The following is a 22295-nucleotide window of genomic DNA, read 5'->3' on the forward strand; positions in this document are numbered from 1 at the left end:
GTACTTCGAAAAAAAGTTTTATGTTAAAAAGGTATTAATTTAATTGCTTCGCGTTTCTCGTTTCTAATTTTTAAAAAAATTAATCGATTATTGAAGAATTACTCGAAGGTAACCGGGTCATTTATCCTAGTTGAAAGATCAATCGAATCAATTTTCATTTCTTTTTTTCTTTTTTTACTTTGATCCGTTCGAACAACTTTTCTCATTTATTCGCACATATAAAGCGAATATTTAATCTTCCTCAACGGTGGAAATGGATTTAACATAAGAAACTGAACTTTATTCCTGGATAAAAAAGAGTTGACTCGATATTTCACCCTGAAATATATTACACCTCCATTTAACATCCGTGCCAACTGCGGGGCACATCGTCCGATTGAGAAATGGATCGCGAACGAACTGCTATAGTTTCAATGTAAATTCCAGTCTTTTTTTGCACGATTCAAACGACAGTTGGTAAGAAAAATTTGTAAGTATATTATAAAATGATTACATCCCATTTTCATCGATCAACTTGAGCGAGACAGACTGGAGGCAAAAGTAACATAGACGTGAATGTGTTCACAAAACGTGTATTGTTTATTTGCTGCAATAAAGATGTAACACGAAAAGTATGATTTTAAGAAAAATAAATTTGAGTCTATTTCTAATTTTTATACAAAAATCAAGGCGTTAAAATTTTATATTTTATATGAAATGCAATATATTTGAAAGCTATATCAAAAAGTAGAAAATATAGAAACATTGTTCTATATTAATGATTGCTGTAATTTTTTTGTTTATTTATAGATTTGGATATATTATTCTAGCATTTATAATACACATATATCTTATCAGTATAGATATCCAATGAACATATAATAAAATTATTTGTTGATATAGTCACTTTTCTTTAATGATTTAAAATTGTAAAATTATTATATGATTTAAGTAGAAAAGCATGTCGAGAACAATTGTAAGACAATAATCGAGATTATAATAAGAGATTTTTCAATAAAGAATATTGTTCTCTTGATCTATTATCAATTGATGAATGAATGAATTAAGTATTTAAGAATTAAGTACATGGAAAATGCATGAAAAAGTGATTCATCTTCGTCATAATTGTGGATAACAGGATAATTTTTAATTTGATAAAGATTTTACAATATTGCATAATTAATTTTTTTATGAGTAAATAAAATTACCTTAATTTTATTTCGTTATAATTCAATTCAATATATATTTTAATTTTGTAAAATTAAAATTGTATCAATTTCATGCAATGCAGATTATTAGAGAACATGTTGCAATACTCTCTCCCCTTCTCCTTTTTTTATTTACACCTAATATATCAAAATTTTTCTACCACAATAATCCAATAAATAGAAAACTCCTTTTTCGTATATATAATTTTTATAATAAATTTCGTATTCTCCATATTTACTCCAAAATAAAATTCTTATTTCTTTCCTCGTTTCCGCTATAATTCGAACTCAATTATAAAACTATGAATAGAATTTGAAAATTGTAAAATAGAAGTTAATGGTAAACGGGACAGGAATTGCAATCACGCGATTCTTTCGAAAGTAGTGTATATCTTTGAATACGACGTGTTCCAGTAATTAAAATCATAATTTCAGTAATGAGTTGGGGGCTTCTTTAATATATCTCATCCGTTAAAACATTCCTATCTATCCACGAGCTTCTTCCCATTTCTTCGTTAACGTATAATAATTATTCGCACGAATAAATCCGCCTCTTCATTCTTTCGAAGCTCATCTCGAACGAACAACTGTTCTAAAGATCTCGGATCCCCTTCTCGAATTTTTTCAAACGTTTCATCGATCGTTACTAATTCAAGGAACGGAAGAAAGAAAAAAAAAAAGGATATAAAACGGAGGAGAATCGCGAAGGTGGCCATTTCGAAAAATGGAATAATCAACAAAATGGTTTCCCATTTTGAGGCATACTATTACGGTTATACGATGTTTCAATTTCATCTCGCAACTTTTCTTTTTTTTTCTTGTTTTTATTTTCATAGTCTCTAGAATACGCATTGTCTCTATTCCATCTATCCATTTATGCATCCACCGCGATCATAAAGTGTGGAATAAATTTCGATGAATGAACGATTCACCTTGGAAAGATAAAAATTCATAGTATTATCAAGGAAACGAAGTAATTTCGCGTGAACGAAACCTTTCTTGGATAGTTTAACAGATAAAACATTGCCGGAGTAGAGAAATTCAGTCTCAAGTGCATAGACACGTTCACGTAAAGGGTTGAAATAAAGCGAATCAAAGACAGAGGAATAAAGGCAATTAGAAAATTCTTATATCTCAATCTTATATTTCTTTTTTCTAGCGAAATACTTTTAATCTTGCCATTCTATTCATTCGATAAAAGACAAGAAAAGTAAAGATAATTAGAAAATTTTTATTCCTCCGTATATTCCTTTCCAATGAAATATTAATTTTGTTCAGATTTATTTGACCTAGAATCAGTTTTATTTTATGTATATTGTTAGTTGCTTTATTGATTATCATTTACCAAAGAATAATTTAATAAACAATTTTTACAAATTGAGTCAATAATTCTATCATTGTGAAATTAATACTATATAGGTATCAATGATTAAATTATATTGTTTAACTGTTTTTCACAAACAAAATAAGATTATATTATTTCTATTGTAAAAAAGCAGTTTAAAAAAAATTCAAAGTTGTTTTATTAAATACAAGACTTACTGAAATCATTAATTAATAATTATTATACAATAATTAATAATGTATTTAGTATTTACAAAGAATGGAGAACAAACAGAGGAACAAAATTAACCGAGGCCAGTCAAATTTAATCTCAACTTAATATCAATTTATGCACAGTGAAACGTAACGAGACATTTTCTCCGCATAAACGAAACTTTTTCTGGGAAAATCAGTATAGCGAAATAAACCGAGGCGATTTTGTTGCCAAAAGTGAGTAGCTTTCCCGCCTCTCTGCAAAAATAATATTACATGAATACAATTTAATTTTCAGCAAAGGGTCGACCTGTTTCGCGGCTGTTCCCATTTTTGGATGAAAATTCGATGCAGCGTCGATTGTACGATTGCCGAAAGTGAGGCAACCTGGAGAAGAAAGGGAAACGCCGAAGAAGGTTGTGGCGTGCCGACACGCGTTCAGGAATTCGTGTTTAAAACGACATTTATCACCGAGATGAGCGAAATAATTAATTTCCACGCCATTAATTTTACAGAGCGACCTCGTAATCTCGCGGGCATGCGAGCCAAAATTTCGAAATTCTATAATTCTGCGAGGAAAATATTTTCATAATGGCGCGAAAACTTCGAACTTTCGAATTTACGAGCACGCGTTGAAATAAAATCGATAGAAAAGTAACGATTATTAATTCGTTATCTCTCGATTGTATCAAAATTGATTTAGATAAACGGAATTTGATACCAGGATTGGAAAAGGAACTATTGGATTAAATTTTTTGTAAAAAATATATTAAATATTTTATTCCAGTTTGAGGATCAAGATTTTAATTTGAAAATCAATTTATTATGGAATTTCGACTTTTCATGCTGCATTAAAAAAGAGATCTATTGATCGTGCGAAAAATCGAGGTCATTTTGAAATGTCAAAAAAATACGAGAGATACGCAAAATTTAATGGCATTCATCTGTGCCACACATTTCAAGAGGTAACGAGATATTTACATGTCGGTTTTTTATTGGTAACAATGAAAGTTGAACGCAAGAAAAATAATAGAAATCTAAGCTAATATGAATAAAGATAGAAATATGAGACAAGGAAGAAATATGAAACGTTAAGAATTGTGATTTATACATACATAACAATGAGATCTTTAACAATGATAAATATAAGTAAATTGAAGATTGCAAGTTGTCATTAAGATTTAATGGACGTCCTATGTTTATACAATTAAAGTTTATGCAAAGTTTCTTCGCGTATATATTTAAATGAAATTTACTCTTCTTATTGTTCATTTTATAATTTTCAAAGAAGATAAGTTATAATAATAACAATTCCATGATACAATATCATATTTTTTAATTGAAATTTAAGAAGTAAGATGAAGAATTAGCAAAACTCAACATTTGCACGTTGAAAAGAAAATTATATAAATTTCTTTCATCAGTTATGATTTTTTAATTCATACTAATTTAAACAATTTTATTTCATAAATTATTTATTTATTCGTTTATTTATTATCAAAACTATCCAATTATATTATATATATATACGTATCTTTAAAGCTCGTTAAAAATAATTAAAACGATATTATCATTAAAATATTTATCCTCATATTCCTTTTCCTTTAAACAATCGAAATGGCGATCATAATTGATAAGAAATGACGAAACTAAAGGAAAATAGGAGGAAAATTTGAAAAATTTGTACATCTTCGGATAATAATGATCAAACGACAAGCGAAAGTTTTAAAAGAGCTCGTGTCAAGGATACGGAGGCTATCGTTCTCTCTCTCTTTCTTTCTCTCTCTCTCTCTTTCTCTCTAATTACATAAAGGGCTTTAGCTATCGTTGGGGTGGGCGACGTCTCAAGTTCAAAGCGTCGATTTACAAACAGCCGTAGTTGGAAGGGTTAGGCGCGATTTAACTTTGACCCGCCAGGTGTAAGGGAAAGGAGTAACCAAGACGGAGCCGGCTCGCTCGTCGGAAGTGTTTCGAAAATAGAAGCGTCGAACGACGTTGGTTTCGGAACAAATTTAAAGCAAAGTTAAAGCGAATCGTGAATGATCCTTTCACCTCGATTTTCGAGTAAGAGGATGAAACTCGTAAGAGAAGCGAGTTATTAAAATTCAATGCCCATTTTAAACGAGAAGCTTCGTGAATCCTTAAGCCAAATTTACACTTTTTCACTTTCCATGATCCCGTATACACAGAGAAATCTCGAGTATTTCAGGCAAATTTTACGCTTTTTTAGATTTTTGACAGTCGTCGTGGATGATTCATTCGCTTTGAATTTGAAAAAAATATTTCTTTTTTCCTTTCTTTTTCTGTTCGATGATTCAATTAGATTCTTTGATTCTCAAAATATTAGCAGGAATAGCGAATGTTGAAATTGAGTTAACTTAACTTCAACAGAAAAATGATATTTATAATTCAATATATTTAATTAAAATGCTCATCATTCAAATTCAAAAGATATTTTCAACTTTGTTGTTTGAATAACTATTCACTTATATTTCATTTTGGGTATTCATTGCGATTCAAAGAATAAAATTAATTCATTAATTGATTCATGAATATTCAATGAAAGCTCGAATGTTTACACTTGTTCAATAATTGAATTCAATTCCCTAATTCTCAAAATGTCAGCTAATTCGAATTGTTTTTGTTTTGGCTTTTGTATCATTTAAAGTAAATCCAACTTTTTATGGATGTTTGCTTTACGATCATTTTCAGATTTCTTATTCCACTCATAATTTCCAGATTCATCTTTCCATATAAAAAAAACTTTTCTATTATATAGAAAACTCATTCATCCCGTTCATTAAAAATAATCTTTGTACCTTTATGAACGATCATCCGAGATGCACATCAAAAAACTAAACTGAAACTTTATTTAACTTGTCGTTTTATTGTTATTACAAATAAACCAAACATTTCATTCTATATTAAAAATAAAGATCGACTTTATTTTACAGCATTTTACATATTCTTTGAACGAAATGCAGATGAAAGTAATCTTTACCTTCACTTTTCACTTTTCTGCACTCGAGATGACTACATTCAAAGTGAGAAAAACTCTAAACTCTGCAAGAAAGATCTTGTTCTCGAGTATTTAACATCATTCCCTGCTCAATCCCTTTGTATTCCGGTAAACAGAGGGATTAATTTGGAGGATAAAAGCAACAGAAAGAGATCTAAATCTAATTTCTCAAACGTAATTCGTCAAAACGTTAAATAAACTCGGTTAACCGAGGGTTGATACCTCGGAGAACGTGTTGTGTCAACTTGTTGGGCAAACACGGATGAAAATCAACCTCGCTGACTATTCCCGGGATCAACAACTGTTTGGCAATCATAAACTCGACGATTTTAGGACTAATGAATGAAATTGGCGTAGGCACACAAACGAAAACAGCAAGGAGCAAGTTAAACAGGGGAGGACACGAGCTCGTCACTCGTGCGTAAGCGCGCGCGCGTGTGTATGTGTGTGTGTGTGTGTTGATCGGGTTAAAGCGACGAGTTATCATCGTTGGAAAGTTCGATATTTAAGTTAACGGAGAGTTCTCGCGTTTAATGGTATCGAGAAATTTCTCCAGAAATTTCCGTGTATACGTCGTTATAATCTCGTAACGTCGAACCACTAACGCGTTCCGCGCCGGCTGTTGCAAGAAACTAACGAAACCCACGCCCTCATCGAGAGACGGTAACCACGGATGCGAGGAGGAGGGGGAGAGGAGGATCGCAAGGGACAAACGTGACGTATACACAGGTTAACCGTGCCCGACAACTCGGATACGTTGCGGAACACCGATGCAATGCAAACTTTTGCGGCCAAATTAATGTTTCCTTAACATACGTAAAGTAAACTACGGCTGTTCGTCGGTAGATAAGCGCCTTGATGGCTGCAACCACTCAGGATGGAATTTTTCCATCCTGAAACCCGTATTTCAACTGTAATTCGTCGGCTTCGTTATGTGCTCCGTTAACGCGTCGTGATATTGGATTAAAGCTTTCCACTCTCTGAGGGTTGTTTAACATTTGCGTTTTATCAACTTCACAGTTAATGGACAGAATTTTTTAGAAAAATTGTGAGTGAAATGTATGGTGAGATGATGTTAAAGAAGATTAATTTGATGGTGTTTTACACGATTCTTTTTATAATACAATTAAATTACTTGAATTTCTATAATTTCTATAATTGGAATTTTATGTATTCTATGTTACGCGTTCTTAATAAATATTGCTAGGAGTATAGAGAGAACGTTTTTTAATTTTAAAAAGATTTAATGATAAATCTATCCGATATTTAATTATCGCTATATAATTATTCTAAGTTTTTGCAATATGGAGAATTTCAAATAGTGTAAAAAAAAGAAGATTAAAAATTGTCTATATATATTTACACGTTTCGCCTTACACCTTTTGTTAAAAATGGCTCCTGGATCCTGGTCTTTGGTTTTACGATGTTCTATTTTTTAAAACAATTCCCTAGTTGAAATTTTCTATCACAAATATTACAAGACAACTTGTTCGTTTTCTTTTTTTTCCTCAAGTTTATTATGTCTGAAACTTACGATACAATCTCTGGTATCTTCTCCAAGTAATTGAAAAATAAAACGCAGTCTATTATCGAGGCTATTATTGCCGCTGTCAGATACTGATTCTGGTAGGAAATTTCCAATCAACTCCATCAACTAAGAGAAATACATTGTGCGTTATAATCTTGTAATTATTTTTTTTTTGTCGCACGTTCTTTATATAACACATAAATACACGTATAAGATATTTCTCAAAAATGTTGAAATACGAATACATTAAATTTTAATGGTACATGCTTGCCAATTAATATATCATTAGAAAGAAATTATTATACTTGCTCTATTGTTTATCTTCTCTTTGTCTAATAAAAATATTTTAATACTCGTTTATTAAAATAAGAATAATGTTTAAAGAATAAAATGATTTCAAAGATGATGTTACATTTATTATGAGATAGTAGATAATTATACATTAAAGTATACAATTAACCATTTGTCTGAAATGATAAAAATAGAAGATTAAATAATTAATAATAATATATATATTTAACAAAATTATTAATATAAAAAATAATTGAATGTCTAAAAGAAAATTTACAGGAAGAAGTAAGAACAATTTGTTTCTCATTGTAGCAATTAAAGAAGCAGAATATTTTTCAAAGAAGCGTTATACAGCAATTCTTCTTCTTTAATCACTGGTGAATAATTCACCTTTTTAATTTTGTGAAATGTAATATATTCTTTTCTTCTAAATTCAATTAAAATATGGAATATCATCGATGTAAATGCAGAAATTAATTCGGTATAAAATACCAACTCCATACCAAAAAATTACCATTATTAAAGTTAAAATCAATTAAATGTAATGAATAATACATATATATGTATGTTCGAATATTCAGCATATCTTGTTTTACAAATTTTACAAATCCAACCTTACACTCATTAAATTACAAATATCATCTTAATAATCTTTCTCCTGTCAAAAATGAAATGTAACAGATACATTTTTATCATTTATTTTTAATTTCCTGTACATCCATCCACTATATATTCTATGAAACGCCATGAGATAGATCCAATAAAATCTAATCCATCATCCCTCTCCATCACTTCAATATTTTTCGCAACGTATCAAAATTAATCTACAACGTGCAATACCGGTACAACTGACATTCCGAATATACCCTTTTCTCTCTCTCTCTCTCTTTCTGTTTCAATTTGAAAGGAACTTCCTGAATTCCACCGAGACCGATCCATAGTTTATTTTAAAATTCATAGTAATTTTTAGCGAACAAGACAATTCCTTCCACGTATTCAAAGTATACTTTGGACTTATATATTTCCAGGGTATCCAGTATCACGATACAGATTGAATATCGCGATTCATTTCCGACCGATTAAGCACTTACGGAAATGGAACGACGATTGGTATTCGCCCCCTCCTACAAGTTAAATTCGCGATTAAGAACGGTTTTCGCGTCAATAACGGAGGGAGCACGAAGCGTGACATTTTCTCCTCGTGGCGGGATAATGGCAAATCGAGTGTGTCCGCAACATTTTCGTCCCAACACTGTCGCCCTTTCTTCCCAGATCCCATCGATTTTTCCCAACGGTCCCTCCCCCCTTCCCCACACCGATATTCACTCGGCCAATTTTCCATACTATTATCGTAACCCGTGCGTGAATGGATCCTCCTCGTACAATCTGTTCCACGAACATAGGTTTACCTTGCAAAATTTTGAATATATCGCCTGCAAAATCTGTACTTTCGAAACGATAACTTGCGAATAATAAGATCTCGTGATCTCCCTCCCCCTACCTCTCCCCACGTGCTCGTTACCCGGTGATATTGGGATCGAGCATTGTCCCCATATATATATATTGGATATATAACTCGATACCCGAGCCTTTCCCTTTACGTTACGAATTTCATGGCGAATTTATGGGACGGACGGCATCTGGAAAATTTCCAACGTTTTGGGAAAAGCGCTCTAAAGCGTGGCGGAACGTGCGGAACGGGCGTGTATTCTCTAAATATCTCTCTGGCCGAGGGTTGGAAGGCATCGCGTGTTAAAGGGCGCGGCTGGGACAGAGCATTTCATTCAACCATCGAAAGAGAGAATGTTTTTCAAGGTTTTGGGACGAGGGGAATGGTTTTGGGGATGAAGACAGGTGTCGTGGCGATGCGAGGGATTTTTCTGTTATTACAATGACGGGGAGAAGCGTGAAGGGAAAAGAGAGATGCATCACGTCTGTCGAAAGTCGAGTGCATTTCTCTCTCTCTCTCTCTCCGTTTCTTGAAACAAACAATTCTCGCTTATTTCGGTATCAGGTAAAAAGAAAAAGAGAAGAGAAGAAAAAAAGAAGTTTGATGGAAATTCGACTAATTCAGATCGGGACGATCTCGTTGAGAGGAAATGAGGTGGCAAAAAGCAGATAGATCGGAACGAGACGTCGATAACGATTTAACGCGTGAAACGACGAAGATTTAATTAACGATGAATAGATAGTCAATTAATGTAGGTAACAGAAGTTGGAATTAACGACAATTTTAAAACACGTTTTAATTTGTGTACAATTATGAGAGGAGGGAAAAAGAGAGAGAAAGGAAAAGCAAACGATGCATGCATGCGTTTTAATTAAAGGAAACCTCCTCCCACAAACGAGGCGGACAGTTTCCCGCGCTTCTTCCACGGTTCTCTGCACTCTAATTAATCATTTTACGCTTACATCACGGCCGATTGGTACTCCAAAGCAGGCGGATTATCGTTGTAAAGAGGCGGGCAATCTTGTACGCGATGCAGCGTTGAATTTACGTTTTATTGAAAAAAAAAAAAAAGAAAGAAAGAAAAGTGGATAGAAAAGAAAGAGAGAAGGGAATAAAAAGAATATCCATCGAACACCTGGTTTCAACCAAACTTCAATACGATGCCTTCAAGTGAAGTAAGTTTGATTCGCAAGCGTGAAGTCCTTTTTCAAACTACGTGGAAAATTCATTCTGTAATATAGCTGTATATAAAAGTATTTTCGTTATATTTATTACAGCATTTATAATTTTATCATAATCATATAAAAGAAGACAGAATATTGTAGAAAATACTACATAAAGATTGATTCTATATGAAAAAGTAAGTCGAAAAACTATGTGAAAAAAATGCATTATCGATAAACAAGAAAATATGGAATAAACTTTTTTTCTTCATTTAGAAATTAGTTTTCTATAGGATTGAATTTGAAAATTAATCAATTTCTGTCTGATCATGTTTGAAAAATTTTCGAATTTGATTTACAAAGTGGGAAACGAGGAAATTTTATTCTCTATTTTCGATTTATTTCGCAGACTCAGCTTCACGTTCTAATCTCGTACAGTGTTATTTGTTAACGCTTTCGTATGATTAAATTTGATACGATGAAAGTAAAATATGGAGCATGATAAAAAAACGCGTCATTATAAAATAGCAGTATGTACAAATACTTTTTTTTCTCTTTCTAGTATACGTTTATTTTACAAATAGAAACAAGATAAGAAGTTGGCGAGTGAAACAGTTTTAACCCAAGAGGAAAAAAATTCCCGGTGAAAAAGTCTCGCGTGCGCGAAAATAGAAAAGAAAGAAAAAAAAAGATCGACACGTATAGCTTTTCTATAAAAGTTGAAACTTTCCCTCCCCTTCCAAAATCGTATATAATTACGCGTTTCATTTTTATGACCTGTCCACACCACAGTCAATGTTAGGCACGATCGCACTATTATCCTGTAATTGCCTGCCATTACTTGAAATTTATGCGACCGCTTGTTGAATTAGGGAGGGAAGGTTACGTAGACCGCCATTTGCATATCCAACGCTGCCAATCGGAAAAAAGAAATTGCGGCTAGCATCCACGGCTTCTACAAAGACGAAACATGATCAAAAACCTCGACTATTAATCTGTATCTTCATAAGCAACGATATTGGAAATTCTCATCTCTGGGGAAGGAGAAATTGACAAGGGTAGTTCCATCGACGAAGAAATTGTACAGGATGGTCCTTTTCATTTATTATCGAGCACAAAATGTCACGCGGATTTATACGTCCTTTGCACATCTCTCAAGTTTGGTAAATCATTGACTTTCTATTGTCTACCTTTTTCTATACAAATGCGAACATTTCGAGGAGCTGTTAACAATATCTCGTCTGTCGTTTTTATCTCGTGAATCGAACTTTTATCAATCATATTTTTTTTATTATACGTGATATAAATGATTATCGAGTAATCAAGAGAGGGGAAAAAGAAGATGCAAAAAATGTGGAAAACAAATTAAAATAATCATTTTTATATTGCTTAACTAGAATTATAAATACAGATTTTTATAGGAGGAGTTCACGATTTCGATTTTGAAGAAGGAAAAATTTTCTAGGGATGAATATTCAAGTTTAAAAATAAATAAATCTTACTGAGAATGAGATCAGAACAAGAAATTTTCATCTACGAATATTACAAAAACCTTTTCTAAAGTTCTTCGCGAATTTAACTCTAATTTAACTCGGTAGCTAAGCTCAGAAATGCATAATTTCAAATGTAATCCATTACATAAGCAATTTTAAATTTCAACAATTATTTGCAACTATCTAGAACATCGTTTTGCACAAATTTTACGCATAATTCTTCCTTTTCTTTCCTTTTTTTCTTTTTTTTTTTCGTGTATTTTCCTATCATAAAGAGAAGGACAAGGGAGAAAAAGTTTTTTCTTTGTTACTTTATTTGATATCTCCTCTGTTTTGAAATAACTCCCTGATATTCCGAGAGATAAACCGATTACGAGAATAAGCCAGTGTCCTAAAAAGGGGAAATTAGTCTGTGCCACCAAACGATTCAACAAATTTTTAATAGAAAAGGAAACAAAGGCGATGAAATATTATGGGCGAATATGCATAATATACACACGTTTCACAGCAGCAATAAATATTTACGTTCTCGTTACATCAATTATTTCTCTAGTTTCTACGTAGATCGCTGCCACTACGTAATTATTGAGATTATTAATTCAGATTCAGATTTCCTTTGATATATTTTCGAGTGAAGCCGCTTTAACCAACCTTTTGTCCATCATGTTCTCAGATTATCTCGTGCGTGTTCGTGTTAATTATTCCATTTAAATTGTTTTTTACGAAGATCGAATAAGGATCAATGGTACAGAAATGGTTCCGCTCAAGTACAATCGACGATGATCTATACGGGAACAGCCGATGAGACACTCGAGTTGCCACTTACCTTATTAAAGCTATTTTAACTGACGCAAAACACGACACTGTTTACGCCCTTATTTCTCAGGAAATTTAACAGAGCGCGACTCGTTACGTAAATAAGAGCCCCGGATACCAGAACGACAAGCACTCGCGGCTTTCAGTCCCCGTTAATTGATAAAAAATTGATATTCACTCTCTCGATTAAGCTAGAATTTAAAGATTCATTTAGCCTCTCTTCTGACGAAAGAAAAAAAGAAAAAAAAAACAGAAAAGAAAGAAAGAAAGAAAGGAAGAAAGCTTTTCATCTCTGGACACCATTTATGTACACAGAACACGGAGGAAATAAGTAAAAAATCATGGCCGTAAAAGAATTTAATATCGGCCAGTCGGTTTATCCCAAAGATCGAGCTTTTACGAGGAGAATTTTCCTCCGTATTGTTCCAGATGTTGTAGCAAACAAAATAGAATTTTGTAAATAGAGAGAGCTTTAGAGAACAAAGATATAATTTGATTGAAGATTGTAATTAACGCGAAATCACGTTACATTGATCATGATTATTTATTATATGTGTAATTTTAGAACAATAAATCGTTTATTTACTTTTATCGTGCTCTTAACACGACTTTCACTTTACGACATTTTATTTAATCCACTTTTGTCACATTTATTATTATTATATATATATCACAATAATTTGTCGATAGAAAATGGCAGAGGTAAGTTTTATAAAAAAGAGAAAACTTTTTTTATCAATAAATATTGATCGATAATATTTAAATTTAGTTATTGTTCGCCAACAAAATGTACAAAGTGATTTGTGAATGATGTTATTCTCAAAATCATTCTAAAAATTCGTAACGAACCAATCTCTTCTTGATCCTTCATCGATTTTTTTAAAAACTGTATACACAATTACCGATGTTGTACAAGATTTTTCTCTATCACGATTTACCTTGATTAATAATCATTGTGATTAATTCTTTCTTCTGTCATCAACTTAATCTTGATCATCAAACCTTATCTCACTCAGTTGCCTATTTATCCTTCACAGGGCAATCCGCCACGTGGAGTATTAGAATTAATGAAATAAGAATTCAAGAGGAATTACGATGGGTATCGATCAAACACACGGCCCGGATTTCATCTCTCGCCCCCCTTTTTCTATGGCGGCGCGCGCGGCGATTTTAAAGAATCATCCCCGGCAAGCGCGATATTTACGCGTCGTCCGGCGGCTGCTCCTACACGATCGGTTATTTATAAAACCATTCACGATAATCAATAACTTATACCGTTCTCCCCTTGCAAGGCGAAAATTCACCAACAGCTCGGAACACTCGTTGCAAAACCTTCTCTCGCAGAGGCAGAGGGAGGGAGCAAAGGGAGAGAGAGAGAGAAAAAAAAAGAAGAGAAGAGAAAAAAGAACGAGAGAGGGCGACGAATGCATATTTATCGAAGCCTAACGGGCTCACGCAATCAGGGAGCTCGCGATATATAAAACTCGGTTCATCGTGGTGGAAACATGGTGGTGGAAATTTCAGGTCGCGGGAAATCCTATCCAACATCCGCTTGAATATCGCCGTGGGAAATATTTATTAAACAAGCTCCGGGTTATTAAGGAATAACGATGATCTAAAGTTGCTTTGATTGCGCCGATTTCATCGCAAAATATCCCTCTCATTCCCGCGGATTGATTTAACGTTTCGAAACGTCTCGTATTTATTGACATTGAATGAATAATATCACGTTTACGAGGGGATGTTGTTTGCTTTTGTTGCGAGGAGAAATAAATTATTTTAATGATAATGTAGTCTTATATCGGTCTTTGTTCAGCTTGTTTATTCAAATATTGTAAAACTGTTGTGTATGGGCTTGTATAATACAGTTTTTGTATGGTTTTTTTTCTCCAGATTTTTGCTGGGGAATGTATACGAATGAAAGTAGAGTAAAATTGAAAATTAATTTTGAATTTTCGCTGATAAAGACTAACTGAGGGAATAAGATACAATTACAAAGAAAAATACAATTTTCTAAAGGCATTGAGATATCATTCTTGAATAAAATCACAGGATAAAGTGAAATACTCGCTAAAAAATCACCTAAAATTGCAAAATCTTAATTTCTTTTAAACGAAAATTAATAATTTATATAAAATAGTTTTAAATATGAATAATACATATAATTGAAAATGTAATAATGAAAAACGTTAAAATTAAATCTAGAAACGGATAAGTTTTTTCGAATAAAAGTCAAAAATATATAATTTTTTTATTTCCTGGGAATTCCAGTTCTTATTATTGTTCAATCTATCACTGATTTATGAATTCAATCAATGATTTTAAAAAGAAACGAATATTACTAAATAAATACTTTTTTCTATAGATATCCACATGATACTTACATATGAAATATTTTAAAAAAGTATTTATACTTTAATTAAAATACAGTGTAAGAATTATATAATATTTTTCTTATATTATAATGATTCTTTGATTAAAAAAAGATTAATTATTTTGCCATTATTACATCGTATGTATCATGATTACAAAATATTTTATTTGGCTGTCGAAATTCATGTCATATCTTTTCATTCATATTTTTTATTCAGAGAGAAATATTACATTATATGCAAATATATTTCGCTTTATTCTACTTTTTGCTACATTAATGATTCTGTCATTCACTTTTAGATGAGACATTTCCTTGTAATCCTGATATTCGATTAAACTTGGTAAGCCGTTTACTGTACACTGTTATTCACTTAAAATTTATTTATTTCAAGTATTCAAAGTACAAGAAATTATAATATTTATACCTTCTTTGAATTTAAATAATATTAGCAAATCACATGCTTTGTTTTATTTAATCTATATAAGTGAAAATTCATTTATGTAGATTTCATTTAAGTATATGATCACTGAATTCCTATTATCTCAATTATAATCAATTACTCGTTGTAATATAATTACAAATATAAATTATATCTGATGATAAAAAATAAATTTTTATTAATTATTATGCCTGTAAAATTTATAATATTTAATGGATTATTATACATTCTAGAGAAAATATTGCACTTGGACAAGTTTATATAAATGCATTTAAATGAACAAGATGATTTTTACCAAACATCAATCCTTACAATAGTTTTTTTATGTATATGACAATCTTCTGATGAGATTTAAAAGGAGAATCAGGTACAAACGTGCAAGAAAAGTTTCATGTCAATTTAAAATCATTGTTCTTCTCTCTTTTCTTTCTCTATTCATGTTCAAAAAAATAATAAAATTTCAAAAGACAAAAAACAATATGATTTTTCACGTTCACTATCGTCAATGTGATGATCAAAATACGAATGACCAAATTTCATATCGGATGCTCCTTTCTCCCCTATCTATTTTTGAAAATAGTAATAAAACTCTAGAATAGACACAATGTTCGTCAAACATCAATAGCCACAATTGTTTTTCGCCGATATGGCTGACGAAGATTTAAGATAAGATTCCCCTATCTCTTTTCGAAAATAGAAATAAACGACAAACAAAAACATGATTTTTAATCAAACAACAGCAATTAATGTTTCTCTACAATATTTTACTTACTGATATACCGATTTCCTGATGATGATCTCAAATGAAAAGAAACCATTTTCACACGAAACCATCGTTTCTCTCCTTTCCCTATCCCCTTTCGAAAAAAAGTAATAAAATTTCATAGAACAAAGGACGCAATCGAATATTAACTCCTACAATAGTTTTCTCATTGATATAGAATTTATCTGGCGAAATTTAAAAGAGGAAGCAAAGCAGAAATGACCAAGAAAAGTTTCCAGTTATCGATTGAAACCATTGTTTCTCTCCTTTCCACTAACTTTTTTTTCCCCCTTTTTAAGCAATGCCGCTGGAAGAACTAAAGTTTGTTTCGCGGAATACAGTCTCCGCGATTGGTTAACCGAAAAATATCTCCTCTTTCTATACCATTAATCCTGGCCGGTATAAAATCCCGTGACACGCAAGAATAGGTACAAGAATTGTCAGCTAACGAGACAAAATGGTACGAGCATTATTTCCCGTCAACGAAAAATATTTCAACCCATAACAATGATATATCTATTCCGTGCTCGTGCTCGAGATAGACGTGCCAGACGTGCGTATCGCGAGCTCCAAAGCACAACGAAGTGAAAAAAAGGAACGCTGCAAGATGTTCCTTTTCCTTTCTTCCACTCCCTTTTCTTCTCACGTGTTTTTGTTTTCGTCGTCGCTTCTCACGTTCCCTCGAAACGTGTACTCGTTTCTTCTGATTCCGTGATCACGAAAGGAAAATAACGATTGACGAACAATAGAATTCGAACGGTTAATGTTTAAACTGTACACGTGGTAGAATTTAGTAGTTTGGTTAGTGGATACAAAATTTCTCGCAAAGTTTGATAATAAAGAGAATTTGTACCAATGAGAGACGTGTTAGATGGTTAACAATAACTGGTCTCGTGTATTTTAAACGACAATAAATCTAGTTTAATATATATATATATATATATATATATATATATATATATATATATCGTTCTACATGTGTATTTTCCTTATGACATTACTACCTCCGAGATGTTCCACATTTTCTATTATTTCAGCGTGTCGCTTTTTCTTCTTTTTTCCTCGTCACGAGGCGAGGAGAACGAAGAAAACGGTTTTCCATCACGTCGATGCGTCATCAGGAATATAGATCGCGTTCTTGAGAAATAGCACGGAATTAAATCGGTCCGCGTTTAAAGAACAGTTTGAGCAACTTACGGCGCTTCGATTGATCGGCTCCGAGAAAACCGATTCCGTTCATCGAGAACGGATTGTTACTTGGTATACCTAATTAACTTAATTCTATTATTTTCCTACCCTCGAGACGCGATTATTATTTATGGTTAGAAGAGTGTAAGAAAGTTACACGGAGGGAGGTGACTCATCCTACTTTCCTCGATCCAGAAGAAAACCAATATCTTTAAGCGATCGACTAAATACTTCAACTTTTCAATGAATTCTGTTCCCTTCATTTTCCATTAATTTAACTTTTCGCCGAGGCACCAAGAGCGTCGAACAGAGCCCACTGAAACGCAAACTGCCTACTTCAGTGAAATTGCGGAGGGATGGGCCAACAACAAAACTTCCTGCCAATAATGTAGCCATTCTCTGAAGAACTCGAGACAAATATTTCAATAGTGCACAGCCTCTGCATGTACTATTACGTGTATATATATATTCTTTTTCTTTTTTTAATTAATGAAGCTCCGTTTAAAACAAGGTCGGCCACGCGGTATGCACTTAGGCAAAGAGAGACCAGCATTAAACGGGGGAGGGGGGAGGGTGAAAAATATCGGTCCCCACCGGCGTGAAAATGAAGTAAACCGTGTCTCGCCTAAGCGGCGCCTTTATCAAAAGCATCCCTTTATGAACATGCTGGTAATCCGTAGCACAATCTTTTTGCGTTTCTTTGATCTTCGACGTATATACATATATATATATATGTATACATATATATGTATACGCGCACATAAGCACACGCGAGAAAACCGACGGACGCACAAAACTATTTTAATTATTTTACATGGCTTTGTCATGATGCTTACACACAAAAACGCATAACGAGAGTAAGCAAAAAGTCGGAAACTGATCAAGGATTCACTTCATATTCTCCGCCAAAAAGTATTTTCCCATCCCCCTTCGGTGAGATAGCTCCATGAAAGCCCTCCAGAGGCAAACAACACCTCTTTTTCTCTCTCACTTTCTCTCTCGCTTTCTATCTCGATTCCCTCGATGGATTAAGACATCACGTTTTCGAGTTCCGTTGATGGTCTTTTTTCGAAGACTCGATCGAAACTATTTTAAGTGGATGTATTCGAAGGTCGATGGTATTATATTACACGAATGTCAAGCGGGTGTTCAAAAGGAAGCATCTCTTAAAGAAGAAAAAAAGAAAAAAAAAAAAGAAGAGACGCATCTTTCTATATTGATAATAATCTTTCTCTCTTCGGTTTCTTCTATTTTTTTTATAATCGATAGCCGGTGGATGATCACGCGTAACTAATCCCATGGAACAAGGAAAATGTATTCTAAATCTCTTCTCTTTCCACGTACGGATCGTAGGATCGTGTCGTATCCACACGAGGATACGTAACGAACAACAAGTTTCACCAAAAAAACTCGAGGTTGTTTCTCCCTCGCGTGGCTCCTTCGCTCCTTCCACTAAACCGCACCAAAATCATAACAGAGAGTGCAGTGAAAAACGACGAACAGGAAAGACAAAGTTTCCTCGCACACTCTCTCTTTTTCTCTCTCTTTTCTAATCACGATATCTGAACGTTTTCTTTCTTTTTTTTTTTTTTACAAGAAGAACGAACACACGAAACAGCACAAATTATCAATTATCAAAGAGGAGAGAAGAAGCAGCAACTCACGAGAAACGGATTTATCTCACTCTCGTGAGACGCGATCTACGTTGAAAATATACACGTTTCTCCGAATCACCAGCCGAGATAAAGGAAAAGATGCGAAAACACCGGAACCACGTTCATTCGTACGGGAAGGAATGGCCTCTCTGTAATGAAATGTATCGATATCTCGGGAATGATAATGTGTCTCGCGTACCTGAGATCGGTTGATCGGTGGTGCAGGGCGCGGCGGCATGGTCCCGTCGCAACACAGCGCCGTTCGACGAGCACTGAGCAGCTATTCTGCGCCAACGGGGTTGCGTCGACGTCGAAAAGACGTGAACGGTCGCCTCTTGCCCCTCGCGCTTCCCCTCCTCCCACCACCGTACTACCGACGCCACTCTTCAGGGTACTCTCACACGTATTACCCCCCTTCTCGCGCACACCCCTCCCCGTCCTTATTCCTCCCACAGGCCTGCATCCACTGCCTCCACTCTTTCCCACTTCCTCTCGTTGTCTCCGACTCGCTGTTACGCTCCTCGAGGCAGCCACCCCCGCGGCACATGCGCGCGGATTCTTCCCCCTGTCCGACGAAATTCTTCTCGTAGAGCTGTCGGAATTGGGAAAAAACGGAGCGAGGGAAAAGGAAGAAAGATACAGAAAGGGGTTGGTTAGAGAGGGTGAAGATCTGGGGGGCGGCGTTTTCTGAAAAAAAAAAAAAAAAAAGGGAAAAAGAGAAACGTATGCCCTCTTTCTTCTTGTCCGCCTCATCGGCTCCCTCGTCCTCTCCTTCTTTTTCTCTTCTTCCGTTACTTCCTTCGCGCCTGTTTCTTCTTTTCCCTAATTCCTTTTTCCCTAATTCTTCTTATCATAAATCGTGCCATTTTTTTTTTTGGCTCTTGTCACGTTTCTAAGTACATCTCTCAAAAACGCATAGTTAAACTACCCACTCTTCTCTCCCCCTCCCTCAAGTTTAATTCGATGAATCTTCTGTTTGCTTGAGCTCCTGGCTCCGGCAGGGATTTCCGGCAGGCTTTTGTTGCTTGCCAAAGGGTCGTGGAGACCAGAATACGCAACAATTCGCTGCAATTTTACTGCTTCTGTTTTCCCGCTTCCTACTATTCCCTATTTTCTCCTTTTTTTTCTTCTTCTTCTTCTTCTTTTCCTTCTCTTCATCCTCATCCCTCTCCCTCTTTATCCCTCGTTGTGACGGTTATACGCGCACGCGACCAGTATTTATGAAATGTAACTTTCAACGTGGCTTTTGAGTATACTTAGTAATCCTAAATGGTCTGCCAGTCTTAAGAACGGTCCCCTTTACGGTTCCCGCCTTTTTTATCGATACGGCAGGTCATGTATGAAAGATTTACTTAGTGACTCCCCAGTTTGATATTCAGCCACCAAGTTGCTTGAGAGATTATATCGTTGTATGTATATTTCTTGGTGAAACAGAGTTATTCAATCGGTTCTGTGTTAAAATATATATACGTTGTTTAGGCTCATAGAATTTGTTGCATAAATAAGCGATAAGTTAATTAATAGGAAAAGTTCACATTGCGAAAATATTCTGAGAAATAATCTGTATTACATAAATTTTATATTTATGTTTACGAACATTGTACAATGGTAACAGAATCGAATATAGCGATTTATCTGTATTTATTGAAAACAAAAACATCATATACATCCAAATATTAATGCGAAATATTCTTTTATTGCAACGAACACGATCATTGTCCAATTTTACTCGTTGCGTAACCTCGTAATTATATAATTAACGAAGTTTAATTAAAAAAAAATCCGCACGGATAATTAAACAGAAACGAATCTCGATACTGGAAAATGGTATCATAAACTAGACGACGGGCCGTTTAAGCTAATCTCCATCTTCATCTCACCGCCATCTTACGGCGGAACGTTATTATAATCCCTAGCATTGTTTTTCCCTCTTTTCTATTCCTCTCCGGCGCAATCTTTTCTGCTCTCCCTGGCAATAAATATTACCAACGTTCTATCGTGATGCTTGCGCGAATTAAAGGAGCGGCCACGGTGAATAGCGCGTCTAGGAAAATGCGGGGAATAGAAAATGAAAAGCGGGGTTTTATTCGCTGAGGCCCCGTCCGAGCGCCCCTTTTTCGCCCGTAATCACTAGGTCCGCTCTTTGTATCGCGGAATTTCGTCTAAACAAATATAGACGATCCCCCGTTAGACAGGCTAGAGACAGGAAACAATGAGATCGAGATAGGATTTATCGTGAAAAACTTGCCCGTTCACGTTTCTCGAAAAGAACATTCCTCTCGCGGGAATTTTTCTATCCTAGAAAAAGGTTGGGGGGAGGGGGAGAGGGATAGAATGCAACCCGTTATCCTTATCCGTGGAGCGTTTTCTTAATTTTTAAGCGAATCCACCGGCGGTCCATTGACGATGAAACAACGGATGGGTAGTAGAGGGTGGAGGGGAGGGGGAAGGTAGAAGTTTAAATAGCTTTCAGAACTCTTTTCTGTTTTTTGCGGATTACTTTGTTTTAAATAAGGAACAAAAGACATCCTCGATGCCTTCGTTTTTTTTCACCTTTCTTGTTCTTGCTCGTTTTTTTATTTTCTTTTTTGTTTTTATATCTGTTTTTTTTTTTTTTATATAATTCGTAGCTCTTCTCTTTGTATCCCCGAGCTTTCATACGATGAAATCGAATTGGACGTTTGGGATAAAAGTTGCTTGGTTACCTTGTCTTTAGAGATAAAACGCTTGACCTAAGTAAATTGACGTAATTAAATTGCTATATATTTGAAATAAAAGTTAAATTTTAATTTATAAAAGATAAATTATTTATTATAATGTGGAAAATATTTGCTGAAAATATTATTCTGCAAAATAATACAATTTATTTATATTCTTTATAGAAAATTTAGAAATAATGTTGTAACAATTAATAAAACAAAGATTTCACTATGCATGCATAATATAAAAATTTAAATTTAATGTTAATACTTAAATTTTTATATTACGAAAAATTAAAAATAATTAAGTAATAATTTATCTCTTTCATTTTTTAACAATTCTAGAAAAAATTAAAAAAAAGAATATGAACAGAAAAATAGTTAATGATCCAATCTTAATGCAAACGAAATTAAAAAAGATATTTTCAAATTATCTAAAAAACTTTCGTTTCATTTCGTTAAATAGATCGTTTATCTTGAACAATATAAAGATATATCATCCACGTTCCTTGTTTTTCCACGTAGATTCACAATCACCTGTCCTCGTACGTTTCCGTGTACGTTATAATCGAACACAAAGCTCAATAGGATGCTTCTGACGGTCGTGTATTTTCGCGAACGATTGCTCGTTCCCTTTCAACCCCCTTCTTCAATGATTCCTCCCCGTGTTCTCACACCTTCGCATGTTGTCGAA

At 34.0% G+C, this 22295-nt stretch overlaps 1 protein-coding gene and 1 long non-coding RNA gene across 2 annotated transcripts in view; both read right to left on the reverse strand.

The window, feature by feature from the left end:
- TyrR (tyramine receptor) overlaps positions 1-19580 on the reverse strand; it is a 77286-nt gene extending 57706 nt beyond the window's left edge. Inside the window, exon 1 of the mRNA XM_026439269.1 lies at positions 19102-19580. The gene's annotated coding sequence lies outside the window, so the exon portion shown is untranslated. The remainder of the gene's footprint in view (positions 1-19101) is intronic.
- On the reverse strand, positions 1638-19169 carry Ks-1 (Ks-1 non-coding nuclear RNA). Its single transcript, NR_003567.1, is given in 3 exon segments — positions 1638-14687; positions 14816-16993; positions 17028-19169. It is a non-coding gene; the product is annotated as a Ks-1 non-coding nuclear RNA (long non-coding RNA).
- Positions 19581-22295: the final 2715 nt, after the last annotated feature.

The sequence above is a fragment of the Apis mellifera genome, linkage group LG1 (genome assembly GCF_003254395.2).
Source record: "Apis mellifera strain DH4 linkage group LG1, Amel_HAv3.1, whole genome shotgun sequence".
Taxonomy (NCBI): Eukaryota; Metazoa; Arthropoda; class Insecta; order Hymenoptera; family Apidae; genus Apis; species Apis mellifera.